The sequence below is a fragment of the Miscanthus floridulus genome, chromosome 2 (assembly GCF_019320115.1).
Source record: "Miscanthus floridulus cultivar M001 chromosome 2, ASM1932011v1, whole genome shotgun sequence".
In the NCBI taxonomy this organism is placed as follows: Eukaryota; Viridiplantae; Streptophyta; class Magnoliopsida; order Poales; family Poaceae; genus Miscanthus; species Miscanthus floridulus.
This window is the reverse complement of record NC_089581.1, coordinates 34229571-34251039: the sequence shown is the minus strand read 5'-3', so window position 1 is coordinate 34251039 and position 21469 is coordinate 34229571.

Below are 21469 nucleotides of genomic sequence, written 5' to 3'. Positions count from 1 at the left end.
CAAGGAACTACTGCTAATCAAATACAGTATAATCTTAGACCGCCAGTATAGCATGTGTAATAGCCGGCGAGGCAAGGACAGAACTAGGTGATCAATTTTGGCACATCAGGCCACATACCGTTGTCGGCTCAAAAATAGCACCATCAGTTCAAAGGATCCGTAGAGATATAGATCCTTATGTCTATAATCAGAGACTTCAAGTAGCAAGCCAGCAAAGAACCTAGCAGATCGAGATTCCACACGGGTATCACTATGGCATGGATCATAACACCCTTCACATGATGCCAAATCTAGGATATCAAGGCACACGAGATTTCAATCCACAGATGGGTCAGCAGGTGCAGAGAAATCCAAAATCAAATGCTGATGAGTTGCTGCTGAGGGTGACCGAGATGATGAAAAATCAGTTCGGTCTGAAGCCAAAAGGGTTGACCTTTTCGTACAAACGCCCATATCTAGAATGGTATGATTTGGTCGCTCTTCTCACAAATTACAGGCTCCCAGAGTTTGCTAAGTTCACTGGCTAAGATAGTACAAGCACGATAGAAAATATCAGTCGGTATCTGACATAATTGGGTGAAGCATCAGTTGAGGATGTCCATCGAGTTCGTTTCTTCTCCTTGTCCCTGTCAGAGCTAGCCTTCACTTGGTTTTCATCACTACCAGTCAATTCCATTGCCAATTGGGCTGACCTAGAGAAGAAGTTTAATACATATTTTTACACTGGGACTGGAGAAAAGAAAATTACCGATCTGATAACTATAAGATAGAAGACTAATGAATCAGGTACTGAATTTCTTTAGAGGTTCCGAGAAACCAAAAACTTATGCTTCTCCTTAAACTTGGCTGATGATCAACTAGCTGCTTTAGCTGTCCAAGGAATGCTGCCAATGTGCAAAGAAAAGCTGCTGGAACAAGAATTTGACAACTTGGGTCAATTGGCTCAACAAGTGGTAGCGTTCAATAGCCAATTCTAGAGTATGCGTAGAGATACCCAATTCTAGAAGAGTACCACAGTAGCCGAAGCTTATGATCCAGACTCAGTCGATGATGGCTATGAAGATGAAGAAGAAGAGGTTGCTGTGGCTGAATGGAATTGGGGCAAGAAGACAGTAATGGTGCCAAATCCTTAGAGAAGAGGAGTCAAAGAGAGCTATGACTTTGATGTCACCAAATCAGACAAGCTCTTCGATTTCTTACTTGAGAAGGGGTAGATCAAGTTGTCCGATGGTCATGTTATGTTGACCCCTGATCAATTGAAGAATAAGAAGTTCTGCAGGTTCTATAACGCTACCTCTCATTCCACTAATGAATGCAGAATCTTCAGGCAGCATATACAGAGGGCTATTCAGCAAGGGTGGCTCAAATTTGACACGTCTCGAAAAATAAAAGTTGATGATAATCCTTTTCCAGGAGATCAGAATATGGTTGATGCTAGACTTATCAAAGGAAAGACTAAAGTCCTAACATCAACCAAATCAAAAGAAGCTGGAACAGTCGATCCCAAGATACAAATATCAATCGACGAATACAAGGAAATTAAGAGACGTCACACCGAGCAAAAGAGCCGATACGAGCAGGGGGAGACATAAAAAAATGGGGCAATAAAGCCGTGAGTTACATCGCGGATCCTGTTGAATAAGTGGCAGCGGTAAAAGGAAAAGGATTATCAGCGTTGGTTAAAGGATCAAGCATACCAGCATCAACTGGAAAGAGAGAGGTATGAAAGGAAACAAGCTAAATCACATTAGAATTGTCCTTTCTTTAGACATTGCTGGAATGAAGGTTTGAAGTTGCCTACCAGACATGACTGTCCAGAATGCAGCAATCAGTATTGGGAGTTTAGGCAATCTCGAACCAACCGCTGGTCTATTCATGCTCAAGATGCCTATCATCATAATAACATGGATCGATGCTTAAAAAATAAAAGTGTTCATGATCGGCTTGAAAAAAGAGTTGTTGACCAGGACTGGGCTGATTATAAAGAAGAAGGCAACGAAAGAAAATATATTTGGCAGGAAGGCTAGTGGTGTTCAGGAGGTTTAACAAGAAGCTAGAAGAGAAGGGTGTAACACCTAAGGAATAAAGAGATGGAACAGGCTCAGGCATCCGGTACACCTCAAGCATGGCGTACCAAGCAAACAGCCGATAGAAAGCAACCATTGGCTAATATCCAAATGGCTTTTCTGTTGCCATCAGAATTCAGAGCTCTGATAGATCAAGAAGTTTATTCGGAATTTGATGAATCAGAGTATGAGGGGATAGTTGCCAAGTTAACGGTTATACAGCAAGCAATATTTGACAAACCAGTCAAACATCAGCACTTAAAAGCTTTATATATGAAAGGTCTTGTTGATGGGAAACCGATGAACAAGATGTTGGTGAACGGAGGTGCTTCTGTCAATTTTATGCCTTACACCACTTTTCGTAAGTTTGGCAAAGGACCAGGAGATCTAATGGAGACTGACATAATGCTTAAGGACTTCAGAGGTAATACGTCTAAGACCCGGGGGGCAATAAACGTCGAACTAACAATTAGGAGCAAGACTCTGCTCACCACATTCTTCATCATCGATGCAAAGGGTCGTACAGTTTGCTCCTCGGTCGTGATTGGATTCATGTGAACTATTGTATACCATCGACCATGCATCAGTGTTTAATTCAATGGCATGGAGATGATGTCGAACTGGTTCGTGCTGATGAGTCCGTGGGCATCACAACAGCCGATCCAGTCTTTTGGGAACTAGGAGACTTCGAATGTTTTTCTAGCAAGTCATGGGAAGGGGGCTTCATTAAGATCAGCAATGAAATCCAACAGTCGATGCAAGCAATCGGCTCTGAGAGTTTATTTTTATAAAAAGTCACGGCTTCATGTCGGCCATTGGATTAAGGAAAAATAAGCATTAGTTCTGAGTATGGGTTTAGGCTGACATATGAATACTAAATGGAGTCCTAAGTGCGATTTAGAGTTAATGGATTTCTTAAAGAAGTTCTGTTTCACTTAATAGGATGCTTGACCTGGGTTGATTAATCGTTTGACCTTTGATATGAAAAGTTCTTTAGGATGTTATCCTAACATCTGATCAACATTTGATAGCCAATTTGTTCTTGGCTCTAATAGCCGATACCAGGAGGGTATCGCCTCTAGTTCAAAAAATAAAAATCTTCAAAGACAATAAAAGCTGATACGATATGTATCGCCTATAGAGCAAAAACAAAAAGCAAAAACAGTCATACACAAGGGCATTACACTAAGACAATCATGGAAAAGCAGAAGATTTCATTCATCAGTTTGCCCTAAATACAACCTAGTCGAAGACCTTGTTCACCACATCCCGAGATATCCACTATGGCCTCCGCTGCCATGATGAATTCTTCAAGAAGAGCTTCATGTTCCTTAGGGCCGTCGCCCATTGGGAAACCAGTCTCCATGGCATGGAGCTCATACCCAGTTTGGACCTATGCCACGGTCAGCGCCACCGCCGCACCATGACGAACACCATGAAGGGCGATCTCCTGAACGCGGGCCAGAATATTATGGAGCCGAGCGTCTATGAGGGTACCCCAAGCGTTGACGGCGTCCGCCGCTACAGCCGCCAGTTGGAGAGACTCCAACTGCACTATCAGGACTGATGATCACAGAAGACAGAAGGAAGGTCAACATGTAAACATCAGCCAGGGTGATGGTCATTGGGCCGTGACCAAAGATGAAAGCATTCAGGGCATTGGACCAGAAATAAGATGCAGCAATCAGAAGTGAGTCGTTCCTCTCCACCCCGGACAATGAAAGAGTCAAGCATTGATTCAGATCATAAAGTTCCCAATCTCCACCCTTTTTCTCAGACACCCTACAGAACCAATTTCTCCATCCCTTAGGCATCTTTGGCCAAATTCTGAAGAGAGTTTTGGTATTCCAAGAGGACAAATTCACTACAGATTGTTTGAAGGGGATTTGGTTGGTTTCTTGGCGAATGAAATCGGATGGATCAGGATCACTCATAGGCCCAAGAAAATAGATATTGGGGGAAACGGCTGATGGAATCAAGATTTCGTTCCTCATTTCCTAAGAAATCGGGCGAAATAAGTTTGAGAAGAAAAGTAATACAAGGTAGCGGCCGATAATTGGAGAATGGAAACTTGGAGACATACCTTAGGGATGTGGTCGATGGTCGCCATCACGGTCGAAAATTGGTTTGAATCTAGCGAGGATCGCTTGGATGATGACTTGTAAGAATAGATGGTTTGCTAGGGTTTGGGGCCTTGGCGATGACGGCGTCGGCTGTTAAAGTTGGCTTGAGAAAGAAGGAGAGAGCGAACAGGCCGAGTGGGTTGCAAAAGATACTGTTGGGATGTTATATAAAACTCAGGCCAGAAAGTCAGGAGTCGTGCGCATATCTTGGGATAGTACAGTTGTGGCATGGTAAACCAATGAACTAGAATTTTGGGATAAAATCATTTTATCCCAAAATTGGGAGCATGTGTTTACACCAAAATTTGGGAGAAGAGCACGTGAACTCGCAGGCTTCCAAGATTATGCCAATCAAAGAGTCGATTGAGTAAGAATTAATATGTGCTAGGTCAACTACGACACTGGGATCAGTTATCTTCGAATGATGTCAGCAGATAACGATGACGAGATATGATTGGCATCGAGAAGATACCTATCGAACTCTACAAAAGGGGAAAGATTAGAGTCCAAGTTATCTTAAAATAGGAATGTTTTCTTCGTACCAAAGATTGTACTGAGTCGTACTCGAGTATGATTCGTTTTTAGGCTCCGGGTATAAATACCAAACCTCAGCTATTATAAAAGACACACAATCAATCAAACACAAGTTATTTACTTTTTTCGGCTCCGGCCACCCCTTAGGAGTAGGAGTAGAGTAGATTTCGACGAGTTCTTCAGCAAGTATAGCTGCATCGATCTGGTCGACCTCCACTGCTTGTCTGTAAGTACCATCATGGCTTATACCTCTGTTCGTACAGCAGCATCAATCCGGTTGACCTCCACTGCGACTCTGGTATGAGTTAGTTATCGACTCTTGTCTAGTTCAAGTACGGCTACATCGATCCGGTCGACCTCCACTGCTCAAATTAGATTAAGGTCAAGTTATCGGATCTATCTAAGGGTGGCGTTTGTGGCAGAACCGCCCGAAATAGCACACTTACGGAGGCGCTCGTCTTCCACCAGACACTAAGCACCCCGAAAGCAAGCTACAGCGGGCGGTATCCATCGGGCACACCCCAAGGGAGAACCCAAAAGATCCACATTTTTCCCCAAGGATCCAATAATGAGAACGAGTTACAATACTTGTCCATTTCATACATCATAGTTTCTTAAAAAATACATTATTACAATACCAAATATCAGAGTGCGGAATGATAAATGGCGGAATTTAAAAATGTACATCTAGCGATAGGGACGAGGATCCGTCTGAGCCCACCAGAAGAATCCTCCACACAAGGTACTTCTCATGCATCACCTGCAACAGGGGTAAATAAACCCTGAGTACATAATGTACTCGCAAGACTTATCCGACTAGTGGGAATAATTTCCCGACTCCAAGGAATATGATAAGCTTTATCAGTTGCTGGTCTCTTTTGGTAGAAAGCAATACTAATAATGAATCCTTATTTATGTATTATTATTATCAGCCATATTAAGTTATCATCTAGCCAGTCTATATAAGCACATGTCTACTATCAAGCAAGGGTCGAACAATCAGTTATATTTCTTCTCCTTTTCCACTTTTAGTTCTTACTACGATGCTAAACCGCAGACAAGCCATACTGGATCGCCCGGCGATTCGCGAATCAATGTGCCCAGCTGGGTGCCCCGAAAACACATGCCCCGCTTCTACCCCAGGCACAAGCAGGACTAACCCACCACTCTCCTGTCCCGGGTGTCTAGGTCTCCGTCCAAACTTGGACTCCAAACCCCCACTCCTGAGTCCTGGACTTAGTGTGGTGCAAGGACCTCCACCATCTTCGCCTCCAATCAGTCGGTCTGGAAAGAGCTAGATCCGCAACAAGAGAGCAACAAGTCTTCCCTATGCCCATACCCAAGTATGCGCTCGGGACAATAAATCTATGACTTGCCTAGAGTCATATGCAATGACCGATCCTTAATCGACACAGATAGGGAAAAAGTGTAACCGAGCTATGCCTTGTTGGCCGTAGGACACAACTCTTTACACCCACCAATACCCAAACCATATCCCTACCCGGTCACCATTTACCTTTCCACCATTTTATCATGAGTGATCATATTTTATCACATATGTGCGAGTAACGGCAGGTTACTCACGCTACCGATATCCTGAGCATAGAAGCTACTCGACCTATACTAGTAGGACTCATGGGTAGATATATTTATGCATGTAGTTTCTATAAAATACCTGTAACTTAAATGCACATCACATATGAGACTTTTCCCTGTGTGCCATTATAAAAGATCGTAATTCCCTCTGTGCCTCTGGAAAAATTCAGCGGTCTTCAGCGCCACTACTTCAACTTTTTCGGGTCCTCCATGCCACTTCCGTCAGTTTAGGCTCTAACGCCGTCAAACTATAGGTGTGAAAAGACAAAAATGCCCCTAAGTTCAAATATGTTATTAATTTTTTTTGAGCATCTTAACGACTTCAAATGAAAAAACTCAAAACTAGAAAGTTGTAGATCTCGTCGAGATCTATAATTTTCATATAAAAATTATTTTCATTTAATTACGCAAAAAAAATATGATTTGATATGATTAATATATCTTAGAAAAATCATCATAGTTTTTTTGCGAAATTAAATGAAAATAATTTTTATATGAAAATTATAGATCTCGACGAGATCTACAACTTTCTAGTTTTGAGTTTTTTCATTTGAAGTCGTTAAGATGCTCAAAAAAAATTATTAACATATTTGAACTTAAGGGCATTTTCGTCTTTTCACACCTGCAGTTTGACGGCGTTAGAGCCTGAACTGACGGAAGTGGCATGGAGGACCCGAAAAAGTTGGAGTAGTGGCGCTGAAGACCGCTGAATTTTTTTAGGGGCACACAGGGGATTACGATCTTTTATAATGGCACACAGGGAAAAGTCTCTATATATATTCAGTGATCATTAAAATAGGGGTTATGCACTGGGGCTTGCCTTGGGCAGGCGACGGGTCAGGAAGGTCAGCACCAGTAGGCTCCAGGGCTCCCTCCTACAAGAGGATCTCCTCCTCATACTCCTCGATCACCTCATCGTACTCTGGCTCGCCGACGGGCACAAAGTCTACCAGCTCGTGATCTACATGCATGAAATGACGATGCAATGCTTAGGAATATAACAACAGCAACTCTTAAAATAAAAGTACATCGATTTAACTACTAAGCTAGTGCTATCGACCACGGTGCTAAGCTACCTATTGTTACCGATAATAAGTTTGAAATATGACATTCATTATTACTATAGCAACTACAGGTATTCTTACTCCTAATACCGATTTACGCTATATACGATAAAGCAAGGGTAATAGCTACCTTATTTAATAACCCATCTTAAAGCTACAAAATTTACAACAAGTACATAACAACCTAGTGAACCTACTATAAAATTTTTGTGTCGATAGCTATCACCAATTATCCACAATTATCCCTACAAGTATCAATCTACCTAATATTAGCTCTCTAGTTTTAAATTTATGACCCAATACTTGCCACAACTAACTATAATCTAAGTGTACTATCAAGTAGATGGTATATTTGTGAACCTAAAAAAATTAGTCTCACTATTTTTGGACCTCTACACAATTTACTACAATTTATCAAAGTTCAACTCATAACTAAAGCAAATAAGCATTTCTATTTTACTAGAAATTAAAGAAACCGAATTCTAACTTGCGTGGCTCGGCCCACAACGGCACGGCGCGTGCGCCAGCGAAGCGCGGCCCACGCGGGGGCATGGCCCAGCCCGCCAACGATCCACTACGAGAGAGACCCACGCGCGACGGCAAACATGCAAAAATGCCCCCGAACTACTCTGTATTTACTACAAGCGTTAAGGCACTATTCCTCTAGTCTATGGTTTTATAGCTATGCCCTCCCCTTCTTCTTCACCACGGTGACGTCCCTCGACACTCGTGCGCGCACTAGCGTGACGGCGTGGGCACCGGGCGGCCACGCCGGCGTCACCTGACCCTCCATGTCCTATCTAAGGGACCGATGGTTACCTCGACGACAACACACAGCGATTGGAGGCGATATGGCAAATAGGGGCGTTGTCCCGAGCTCCCTCCCCAGTGGTGGTCGTTTCCCTGCGATGGCGGGTGCGTTCCCGTGAGCGACAGTGAAGACAAAGCAAACAATTTAGCTAGTGAGCTCAAGGAACTACCCACAGAGACCGTTGAGATGTCGATTCGGCTGGAGATGGCCCGAGCCAAGCTGGTCGAGTGTGCACCGATGATGCGGCGGTGCACGGTGATGGCGCGACCGCGACGGGGAAGGCTGGGCTGCTGTAAAGCTATGACTGAGGTGCGCAGGGTGCTCAGGAGGGTAAGGCTAGGCTGGTGGTGCAATGAATCACCACAGGGTGCTATGAGTAGGCGGCTTGTCCATGGCATGCACCCGTCCGGTCTTAAGGACCCGGTGGAGTGGCGATTTGGAATTGAGGCATCATGCAGCGGTACCTGTAGCGCGGTGGGGTAGGTTGGGTGACCGGCTACCTAGCGGAGCTGAGGTCATGACCAATTTGAAACATGGTACTGTCACCATGGTGAATTTGAAAGACGGCTCCGCTGGCCATGGCAACAACGGAGACAGGGGGGTCATGGCGTGGCTTGGCTCGGCCCGGCTGTGGACGTCAATGCAAAATACAAGCCCGCACAACAATGGGGAACATCGGGGCGTGCTCGAGGCGGCTGTCCGCACGGCCAAACCCGCACGCCGATGAAACTCAGTACGGCACCATAGCGGACAGCGCCGGACAAGAGAAGCACAGCGCAACGTGACGCCGAGGTGATGGTGGAGCAGGTAGTCAACCCTCACGTGAGTAGCCACAGTGAGTCAACGGGAGCAGTGCCGGGCGTGGTGGCTGGCGGCGTGTAGCGCGGGACCCGGTGCGCCTCCGGCCAGGGCAGGGCAGGGTAGGGCAGGACACGGTCGGTGTCCCGAACGCAGCGCATCAGCTACGGCGATGTGACCTGCGCGCCAGCGAGTGGCAGCAGGCAGCCAAGGCAGCAGCGCTAGGACCCTGTGCATGATGTGCATTCACGGCAGCAGCGAGGACGCGGCCGGCACTTCGGCGCGCGCGCTAGGCGAGCCTGCAGCGGCGCCAAGCCAAGCAGCGGCGGTGGCCGTAGCCAGCGCGCAGTGGCAGGTGGCCCTGGCCCGCAGCGCAAAGGCCGTGCACGTGTGTACACACATAGGCACGGCAGTGGGACACGACCGGCATGGCAGCGCGCATTGGCAATCCAGCAGCAGTGCTAGGCTAGCAGAGGGTGGTGACCGCGCCCAGAGCTAAACCATATGCCGTGCACGCTCTTTAAAGCAGCTCAAAAACTTGAACCCGATACCTCGAACGCCAAACTAGTTGTTCGATGCGCAAGAGGGTATGTAGGGCTATCGACCGGAGTCATGACATCCTGCCACTTCCTAAGCCAATCACTCTACAACAATTGCCAAAAGTCTCTTCGTCGACCCAATTACGGACTTAACGCGAAACGAACAAACCGCGATGGTTTCGCGTCAAATTCAATTTAGACCTTCTGGGTATGCTAGATAACAAACCTCATCCACACATATTTCATTGTTGCCTACGAAGTACGTACTACCAACTCTATCAAAGTTCGCATAAATGTTCTATAGCATTTTCACTCGATAAAAATTCGCTCAGAATACTAAACAATATTAAATGACATGAAATGTAACATTTGTTTCTTGTTTCAGATAAACGTGTCAAGTGATGTATATTGATTTATACTCCAAATTACACATAGGTACAAACAAGTATGATGCTCATGCAGTGTTTTAACAAAATAGTACAATGTAACACCGAGGGTGTTACAAATCTACCCCCCTAAAATAAAATCTCGACCCAAGATTTCGTGTGCCTAGTGTGAGAAGGAGATAGGGAATACATTTTTGGCGCAGCAACTAACTATAAGAGCCAGCGAGAAGGTGGGGGTAATGCTACAATAGGTAACTCTCTTGTTCCCAGGTGGCTTCATCCTCTGAATGGTTTTGCCACTCTGTTCCTGGTCACTCTCTCCTTCTCATCCAAGATTTTGATAGGGTGCTCCACATAAGTCAAATCTGGCTAGAGGGGAAGCTCTTTAATTTCCACAGCTTCATCAAGAACACGCAGCCATTTCTTCAATTGTGATACATGAAACACATTGTGTATCGTAGATAAAATATCAAGAAGCTGGAGACGATAAGCAACGGGGCCGCATTGTTGCAACACCTGGTATGGGCCCACATACTGAGGGGCTAGCTTGCCATGGACACCAAACCGATGCACCCCTCTCATAGGAGACACCTTGAGATACACATAGTCCACAGCTACAAACTCCAAAGGCCTCCTTTGCTTATCTGCGTAAGCCTTTTGTCGGCTTTGAGCTGCCTTCAAGTGGCTTCGAATAATATTTACTTTCTCTCAAACCTCTTTTATGAAATCCGGCCCAAAGTACCCATGGTCTCCCACATTGACCCAGTTTAGTGGTGTTCTACACTTCTGCTCGTATAGAGCCTCAAATGGTGCCATGCGGATGCTCTCTTGGTAGCTGTTATTGTAAGAAAATTCAGCTAACTTCAAGCATTTATCCCACTTCTCAAGAAAAGAGATGGCACAAGCCCTCAACATATCCTTGAGCACCTAGTTCACCCTTTCAGTTTGACCATCAGTTTGTGGGTGGTATGCTAAGCTTCTAAGAAGATGAGTACCCAGACATTCCTGGAGTCGCTCCCAGAAACAAGAGACAAAAAACCGACCCTCTATCAGAGATGATAGTAAGAGGAACTCCATGTAAAGTCACAATCTGATCAAAATATATCTCCGCATACTTCTTGGCAGTGTATCTAGTGTCCACCGAAACAAAATGAGCAAACTTGGTGAGACGGTCCACAATGACCCAAATAGAATCAAAGCCCGTGGATGTGCAGGGTAAACCCACAATGAAATCCATAGAAATATCCTCCCATTTCCAAACAGGAATGGGCAAGGGCTGCAAATATCCTGGGGTATGCATATGATCTGCTTTAACCCTATCAGAAGTGTCGCACTCTGCGACGTGCCGGGTGATGTCCTGCTTCATGTTAGACCACGAGTACAAGTGGCGCAGATCATGATACATCTTGTTACTGCCAAGATGAATAGATAGTTTTGAATGGTGAGCTTCATTCAAAATCCTTCTTTTCAGCTCTTCATTGGATGGAACCACCAGTCTATCCTTATATCTCACCACTCCATGATCATCAACACTAAAATGAGGGCCATGCCCTTCAGCCATCAACTTCCTGATGTGAGGAATCTCTTCGGGGTCTTCCTTTTGCTCCCGAATAATCCGCTCCAGCAATTCTAAGGTCAATGCAATGTGAGCCAATACCTCTGCATCGTTGAGAGACAAAGGTGCTTCTTCAACCTGATGTGACTTTTGGCTCAAAGCATCAGCTACAACATTGGCCTTTCCTGGGTGATAATGGACTTCCAAGTTATAATCCTTTATCAATTCTAACCATCTCCTCTGCCTCATGTTTAGCTCAGACTGAGTGAAAATGTACTTGAGGCTCTTGTGATCTGTAAAGATATGCACTTTGTTGCCCAACAGATAGTGCCTCCAAATCTTTAGAGCGTGGACAATAGTGGCCAGCTCTAAGTCATGAGTGGGGTAATTTACTTCATGCTTTTTTTGTTGGCACGAAGCATAAGCTATCACACGCCTATCTTGCATAAGCACACACCCCAACCCCATCTTCGAGGCATCACAGTATACATCAAAGGGCCTATCCATATCTAGTTGGGTCAACACAGAAGCAGTGGTCAGGAATGTCTTCAGAGTTTGGAAAGCTTCTTCACAAGCCTGGCTCCAATCAAACTTAGCTTCTTTTTAGAGCAGCTTGGTCATTGGCTGGGCTATCTTGGAGAAATCAGGAATGAAACACCGATACTATCCAGCTAGACCAAGGAACTGACGAATCTAATGCACCGACTTAGGAGACTTCCAATCCAATACATCTTGCACCTTGCTGGGATCTACAGAAACGCCTTCAGGTGTCAACACATGCCCCAAAAACTACACTCGATCTAACCAAAATTCGCACTTGCTGAATTTAGCATACAACTTGTGCTCCCTTAGTCAAGTCAGTACTATCTGAAGGTGTTGTGCATGCTCTTCATCATTCTTAGAATAGATCAGTATGTCATCAATGAAAATTACCACAAACTTATCCAGCTGTGGCATGAAAACTGAATTCATCAGGTACATGAAGAAGGCAGGAGCATTGGTAAGACCAAAAGACATCACTAGGTACTCATACATCCCATACCTAGTAGAGAAAGCTGTCTTAGGTATATCATGTGGCTTGATCTTGATATGATGATAGCCTGATCAAAGATCTATCTTCGAGAACACCTTGGCACCAGCTAATTGGTCGAACAAAGTATCTATACAGGACAAAGGATACTTATTCTTAACTGTTACCGCATTCAGAGGGTGGTAATCCACACACATCCACAAAGTACCATCCTTCTTCTTCATGAAAATAGCCGGGCAACCCCATGGCGAAGAACTAGGACGGATGAAACATTTGTCCATCAACTCTTCCAACTGCTTCTTCATTTTAGCTAGTTCCCTTGGAGCCATGCGGTATGGGCATCTTGAGATAGGGGCAGTACCAGGCTAAAGCTCAATGGAGAATTCCACTTCTCTGTCCGGTGGCAACCCAGGAAGATCTTTAGGGAAAACATCCAAGAACTCATATACTATCGGGATGGAGGTAAGATCAGGAGAGGCTTTAGCATGGGCAGCAACAAGCAAGACTGGATTTGAGGGTACAATAAGAGACATCCTATCCTCGGAAGAAGGAAGCGTAACTCCACACTTCTTCTCTTCATATCCAATACTACCCATACACCCACAACCAGTTCATTCCAAGAATAGCATCAATGCCTTGCCCAGGCATGACCATGAACTGTAGGCGATAAGTGTGGGTGGCTAATACCAAACTTACCATATCTATACGGGTATTGATGAACAATTGTGAACCCACAGTAAGGATCTTATAGGCATATGGTATAGTCATAAGTGGTAAGTTGTGACACTCTACAAACCCCATACTCATAAAGGAATGTGACGCACCAGAATTGAACAACACCAAAGCTGGATGGGAGTCGATGGTAAACATACCAGCCATCACCGGCTCCTACTACAAAATCTGCTCAGCATCTATGAATTGCACCTAGCCGGACCTGCTGGGCACTTTCTTCTTGATTATGGTCCTCTTGACAAGCCTGGAATTTGCTGACGGTTGAGCGGACTGAGCTGGCTGGTTCTAGGGGCAAGCTCGAGCATAGTGGCCATCTTTGCCACACTTGAAGCAAGCACCTGGCTTGTTCCCAAACCCCTGACGAGGTGGAACCTGCTGTCCCTAAGACTGCTGGGGCTGCACCTGCTGTGGGGGTGCATGGTACTATGTGGAGGAAGTTTGCAAAGTCTACTGGGTCTGTCGGAATGAAAGCCCGCTTGATGATTGATAGGCCCCCCGCTGGACAACCTATATCTTATGTGTGTGAGGGTGGCTAGAGGATCCAGCTGCCACCCGCTTCCTCTTCCACTCGGCCTGAGACTCCCGCTGAAAACCCTCCATGGCAATGGCGGTGTTCATTAGTGCCCCAAAGGTCTGATAGTTCGCCGTGTACAGCTTCTCTTGAAGGATGGGAGCGAGACCATGAAAGAAGTGGTCCTTCTTCTTGTCATCAAAGTCCACATGGATGCCAGCATACTAAGCCAAGTGATTGAACTAATTCACATAACCCATCACTGTCATGCTCCCCTGACACAGCTCTAGGAACTCAGTCACCTTCCGGTTGATGACACCGGTAGGGATAAAGAACTCTCGGAATGTGGTGGTGAACTCCTGCTAGGTTGTCGGATGATCAGGCTACTCCATGGCATGGAAGGTGTCCCACCATGCACTTGTGGAACCCAAAAGCTGTTGCGTTGCAAAGCGCACCTTCTGCTCGTCGGCCACGTCGAGCAGCAGAAACTTTTGCTCCATAATGCGAAGCTAGTGCTCTGCATTTAGAGGCTCATCAGATGGGGTGAAGGTGGGTGGGTGAGTCTTGAGGAAGTCTTAGTAAGAGGATGGTCCCTTAGGACGGCGGGCACCACACCTGTTCCCACCGTTGCCCCAGGGCCTCCGCGGGCGAGGCCCACGACAGCTTGTGCCATTATGTCCATGGCACGAGCTGACTCTCAGCGAGCAGCCAACAACTCTGCCATCATCTTGGTGTGGGTCATCGGAGGCGGTGGTGGCGGAGGAGGAGCCAAAAGTGGAGCCCTATGGCTCTCCCCATTAGGCTCATGGGCTAGGCCACTCTCGCCGTGGCCCTCGCCAAGACCGTGAGCCACCCCAGCACTGGTGCTCCCACGTCCAGACCTCAGATTCATCTATAAGAGATAGAAACCATCCATTTAGAACAACCTTCCCGATCAGAAGCAAGGAATCAGAGGGATGACAGCACATTTATTAAAGCATTGCGTTAGTTAGTCCTACCAATTTACTAATTCAATTATACGTGAAGGGGGGAATTTCATTTGAAGTAAGATGCTATTATCATGATGCATGCTTCGACCTATATGTTCACTCAAGCCAGAATATAGCGGCATTCGTAAAATTTTTGGCACATCACACACTCACTTTCCGCGATACTAAGCGATTTCTTACGCAACGTAAGTCAGTGTACCTGCAGAAAACTGATTAGATAAAACCAGTGCCGCTATCCTAGATAGACCATATTGGTAGGGCTTATACTTATTTACCTAATATAATCGCATCCTACTTTTCGCAAAACTTTTGTTGGTCAAATTTTTAAGTTTTGAAAAGGTTGGTGAACTCGTAACCATTATTGGCTCTGGTACCAACTATGGCAAAACCGCCCGAAATAGCACACTTACGGAGGAGCTCGTCTTCCACCAGACACTAAGCACCCCGAAAGCAAGCTATAGCGGGCGGTATCCGTCAGGCACACCCCAAGGGAGAACCCGAAAGATCCACATTTTTCCCTAAGGATCCAATAATGAGAACGAGTTACAATACTTGTCCATTTCATACATCAGAGTTTCTTAAAAAGTACATTATTACAATACCAAATATCAGAGTGTGGAATGATAAAAAGCGGAATTTAAAAATATACATCTAGCGATAGGGACAAGGATCCGTCTGAGCCCACCAGAAGAATCCTCCACACAAGGTACTTCTCATGCATCACCTGCAACAGGGGTAAATAAACCTTGAGTACACAATGTACTTGCAAGACTTATCCGACTAGTGGGAATAATTTCCCGACTCCAAGGAATATGATAAGCTTTATGGGATGCTGGTTTCTTTTGGCAGAAAGCAATACTAATAGTGAGTCCTTATTTATATATTATTATAGCCGTATTAAGTTATCATCTAGCCAATCTATATAAGCACCTGTTCTACTTTCAAGTAAGAGTTGAGCAATCAGTTCCATTTCTTCTCCTTTCAACTTCTAGTTTTTACTACGGTGCTAAACCGTAGACAAGCCATACCAGATCGCTCGACGATTCGTGAATCAATATGCCCAGCAGGGTGCCCCGAAAACACACGCCCCGCTTGTATCCCAGGCACAAGTAGGACTAACCCATCACTCTCCTGTCCCGGGTGTCCAGGTCTTCATCCAAACTTGGACTCCAAGCCCCCACTCCTGAGTCCCGGACTCAGTGTGGTGCAAGGACCTCCACCATCTCCGCCTCCAATCAGTCGGTCCGGAAAGAGCCGGATCCGCGACAAGAAAGCAACAAGTCTTCCCTGCGCCCATACCCAAGTATGCGCTCAGGACAATAAATCTGTGACTTGCCTAGAGTCATATGCAATGATCGGTCCTTAATCGACACAGACAGGAAAAAAGTGTAACCGAGCTATGCCCTGTTGGCCGTAAGACACAACCCTTTACACCCACCAATACCCAAACCATATCCCTGTCCGGTCACCATTTACCTTTCCACCATTTTATCATGAGTGATCATATTTTATCACCTATGTGCGACTAATGGTAGGTTACTCACGCTACCGATATCCTGAGCATAGCAGCTACTCGACCTGTACTAGGACTCATGGTAGATATATTTATTCATGTAGTTTCCATAAAATCCCTGTAACTTAAATGCACATCACATATATATATTCAGTGATCATTAAAATAGGGGTTATGCACCGGGGCTTTCCTTGGGCAGGTGACAGGTCAGCAAGGTCAGCACCAGCAGGCTCTAGGGCTCCCTCCTGCACGAGGATCTCCTCCTCGTACTCCTCGATCACCTTGTTGTACTCTGGCTCACCGATGGGCACGAAGTCTACCTACATGCATGAAATGATGATGCAATACTTAGGAATATAACAACAGCAACTCTTAAAATAAAAGTACATCGATTTAACTACTAAGCTAGTGCTATCGACCATGGTGCTAAGCTACCTATTGTTACCGATAACAAGTTTGAAATATGACATTCATTATTACTATAGCAAGTACAGGTATTCTTACTCCTAATATCGATTTACGCTATATACAATAAAGCAAGGGTAATAGCTACCTTATTTAACAACCCATCTTAAAGCTACAAAATTTACAGCAAGTACATAACAACCTAGTGAACCTACTGTAAAATTTTTGTGTCGATAGCTATCACTAATTATCCACAATTATCTCTACAAGTATCAATCTACCTAATATTAGCTCTCTAGTTTTAAATTTATGACCCAATACTTGCCATAGCTAACTGCAATCTAACTATACTATGAAGTAGATGGTATATTTGCGAACCTAACAAAATTAGTCTCACTATTTTTGAATCTCTACACAATTTACTATAATTTATCAAAGTTCAACTCATAACTAAAGCAAATAAGCATTTCTATTTTACTGGAAATTAAAGAAACCGAATTCTAACTCGTGGCCCAACTCGCGCGGCTCGGCCCACAACTGCATGGCGTGCGCCAGCGAAGCACGGCCCACGCGGGCGCGCGGCCCAGCCGGCCAACGGCCCGTGACGAGAGAGACCCACGCACGACGGCAAACATGCAAAAACACCCCCGAACTACTCTGTATTTACTACAAGCGTTAAGGCACTATTCCTCTAGTCTATGGTTTTATAGCTACGCCCTCCCCTTCTTCTTCACCGCGGCGATGTCCCCCGACACCCGTGCGCGCACTGGCACGACGGCATGGGCACCGGGCGGCCACGCCGGCGTCACCCGACCCTCCATGTCCTATCTAAGGGACCGATGGTTACCTCGACGACAATGTGCAGCGACTGGAGGCGATATGGCGAACAAGGGCATTGTCCTGAGCTTCCTCCCTAGCTGTGGTCCTTTCCCTATGATGGCGGGTGCATTCCTATGAGCGACAGCAAAGACGAAGCAAACAATTTAGCTAGCGAGCTCAAGGAACTACCCACGGAGACCATTGAGATGTCGGTTTGGCTGGAGATGGCCTGAGCCGAGCTGGCCGCATGCGCACCGACGATGCGGCGGTGCACGGCAATGGCGCGACCACGACGGGGAAGGCTGGGCTGCTGTAAATCTATGACTGAGGTGCGTAGGGTGCTCAGGAGGGTAAGACTAGGCTGGTGGTGCAATGAATCGCCATGGGGTGCTATGAGTAGGAGGCTTGCCCATGGCGTGCACCTGTCCGGTCTTAAGGACCTAGTGGAGCGGTGATTTGGAATTGAGGCACCGTGCAGCGGTACCTGTAGCGCGGTGGGGTAGGTTGGGTGACTGGCTACCTAGTGGAGCTGAGGTCATGACCAATTTGAAACACGGTATTGTCACCACGGTGAATTTGAAAGATGGCCCTGCCGGCCATGGCGATAGCGGAGATAGGGGGGTCATGGCGTGGCTTGGCTCGGCTCGGCTATGGACGTCAATGCAAAATACAAGCCCGCACAACTATGGGGAACAGCAGGGCGTGCTCTAGGCGGTTGTCTGCATGGCCGAACCCGCACGCCGATGAAACTCAGTACGGCGCCACAGCGGACAGCGCCGGACAAGAGAAGCACATCGCAACGTGACACCGAGGTGATGGTGGAGCAGGCGGTCGTCCCTCGCGTGAGCAGCCACGGTGAGTCAACGGGAGCAGTGCCGGGCGTGGCAGCTGGCGGCGTGTAGCGCAGGACCCGGTGCACCTTCGGCCAGAGCAGGGCAGGGAAGGGCAGGACACGGTCAGTGTCCTAAACGTAGCGCGTCAGCTACGGCGATGTGACCCGTGCGCCAGCGAGTGGCAGCAGGCAGCCAAGGCAGCAGCACCAGGACCCTGCACATGATGTGCATTCACGGCGGCAGTGAGGATGCGGCCGGCGCTTCAGCGTGCACGCTGGGCGAGCCCGCAGCGGCGCCAAGCCGAGCAGCGGCGGTGGTCACGGCTAGCGCGTAGTGGTAGGCGGCCCTGGCCCACAACGCAAAGGCCGTGCGCGTGCGTACACGCACAGGCACGGTAGTGGGACGCGGCCGGCGTGACAGTATGCACTAGCAAGCCAGCAGCGGTGCCAGGCCAGCAGAGGGTGGTGACCGCGCCCGGAGCTAAACCTTATGCCGTGCATGCTCTTTAAAGCAGCTCAAAAACTCGAACCTGATACCCCAAACGCCAAACCAGTTGTTCGATGCACAAGAGGGTACGTAGGGCTATCTATCGAAGTCATGACATCCTACCACTTCCTAAGCCGATCGCTCTACAACAATTGCCAAAAGTGGCTTCGTCGACCCAATTACGGACTTAACGTGAAACGAACAAACCGCGATGGTTTCACGTCGAATTCAATTTAGACCTACTGGGTATGCTTGCTAACGAACCTCGTCCGCACATATTTCATTGTTTCCTAGGAAGTACATACTACCAACTCTATCAATGTTCGCATAAACGTTCTATAGCATTTTCACTCGATAAAAATTCGCTCATAATACTAAACAATATTAAACGACATGAAATGTAACATTTGTTTCTTGTTTCAGATAAACGTGTCAAGTGATGTATATTGATTTATACTCCAAATTACACACAGGTACAAACAAGTATGATGCTCATGCAGTGTTTTAACAAAATAGTACAATGTAACACCGAGGGTGTTACACTCGGTGTTACAGCGTTCCTTCGGATAGATTCATTAAGTTACCGATATTGCTTATTGCTTCCATTATTTATTTAATTACAGCAATATCACTTTGCCTGATTGGGATTGATCTAGATCGGCCTTATATCCTTTTTAACCCATTGTTTGTTAATCTAAAACTGATCTAATCTGTGCTTTAAACGATGAGTTATGTTTTATCGGTTGTTTTACATTAATCTTGATCCTGCATAGCGTGCGGTTAAGGCGTGTTTGATCTTGAGTAGATCTATTGGCTAGTGAAAATTGTTCCTTGTTCCGTTATCATGGCCTATGTGATTCTGCCTCACACCCCACTGTTAGCACCATGGAGTGGGATCGTTATTTGGTAGATCTGTTCCTGAGAGGATGTGACCTTAACTGTGCGCTATGCCTGAATCGGCTGTTTTAGCCGATATCGAGCGCTTTCACGAACAGTTCACATCATGAGATCGTTGAAGTAGCGATAGGTTGAAAGATGTGTTAGCCCCATGATCTTATTATTGTATTACGACCTACATGATTCTGCCTCATGCCCCACTGATATTAGTAATATGTTAGGGTCGTCGAGTCTATTGTTGTTTCTATGGCCTGCATGATTCTGCCTCATGCCCCACTGGTCATAGCGATAGATGAGATCTAATATGTTCATTAGATCTATCTCTATTAAATGGTTGAATGATGATGAACTATTTCTTTCATAAAAGGGGTTCAGTTACTTACAGTCATTAGCTTAGTATGAACTAATTACTATCGATATCTTTTTGCTACTGACTAATATTTGTCTAAACAATGATATTCATCCAGAATGATAACCGATTCTTCTTACATAACCCCATGAGCTTTAACCGATTTATTCTTACGAATATGCTGGAATCGACTATTTAGTCGATCTCCTTTCATATCGGCTCTCAGAGCCGCACATTTGGGACTGTCTGACAACATTGGCATGTTTCGCCCTTAATTACTAATAAACTTTCTCTCCTTGTCAATTATAGGGTCAAATTGACTGGCACGTCTTGGGAGGATTGCGCAGGATTGACCCTCCATGCGCTGAAGCTAGGCGGATCTACAGCTCCACCGAGCAGACCCTTTCGGCTTGTTCGTGTGTCCTTGGCACGAAACGAAAATTCCGTGCCGACAAGAGTCAATAGACTCTCTCTCGAAAAAATCAAGATCATTATACCCCATTATACCCTACAATTATTAGTCATAGTTGCAGTCATTAATAGCAACAGGATAGGTTGATGTATATGCCTTGGTTAAGTGTTGCTACTGATAAGGGATGTACAAGAGTTGGGTTGATGTACACTGCCTGCAATAGGAATTTACACCAAATACACATTGAGGTTTTTTAGTCCATTTGTATGTTTGGTAGACTGACAGCACCGTGGCATTGCTTTCATATGCATGTTGTTTTTTTGGCTCGAGTAACAGAATGCTATTGTCACCCATTCTGACATATCAGTAGCTAGGGCATCATCAAGGCAAACATTGGAGGCCTTATCCAGCAAGGTGCATCTAACAGTGTCACTTCATCTTCTGCACCTTAGGTATTCTCCTCAACCCTGCTCATTGTCTCCAACAACGGTTACCCAAAATACAAGACCCATTCTATATTTGGGTAGCGCTATAGGCAAAAGGTTCAATACCCATTTTCGATCTTCTCCAACAACAAGACCCAAAAGAGAACTCTTTATGCAAATGGGTCTTCAGGAGAGAGAATACTTAGATTTGAGTTATATCTTTCCTGACACCCAAAATGGTTCTTCTATATAGGCACTCTATTGGAGGCTATAGGTATTTTGTTGGAGATCCATTTTGGGTTTGGATCTCCTGATGGGTCTCCTGTTGGAGACAGCCTTATGATTTTGTATAAAGACCTGCCAGCTATTGTGTCAACCAAATATCTAATCCTATTTCGATTGCGCTAGGAAAAAAAGTCCAAAAAGATTTGCACGATAGGACTTTTGGAGAGGACTCCAAAACAAATATATGGTTCTGCTAAACTATCTGTCATTGGCTAAGCATAGTCACACATTTTGAAGTTAATTTGCTATAGTTTCATCACATTAACAAGGTTTTGATTCAGCTATAGTCCTCTAAATTAACGCCCTAATAG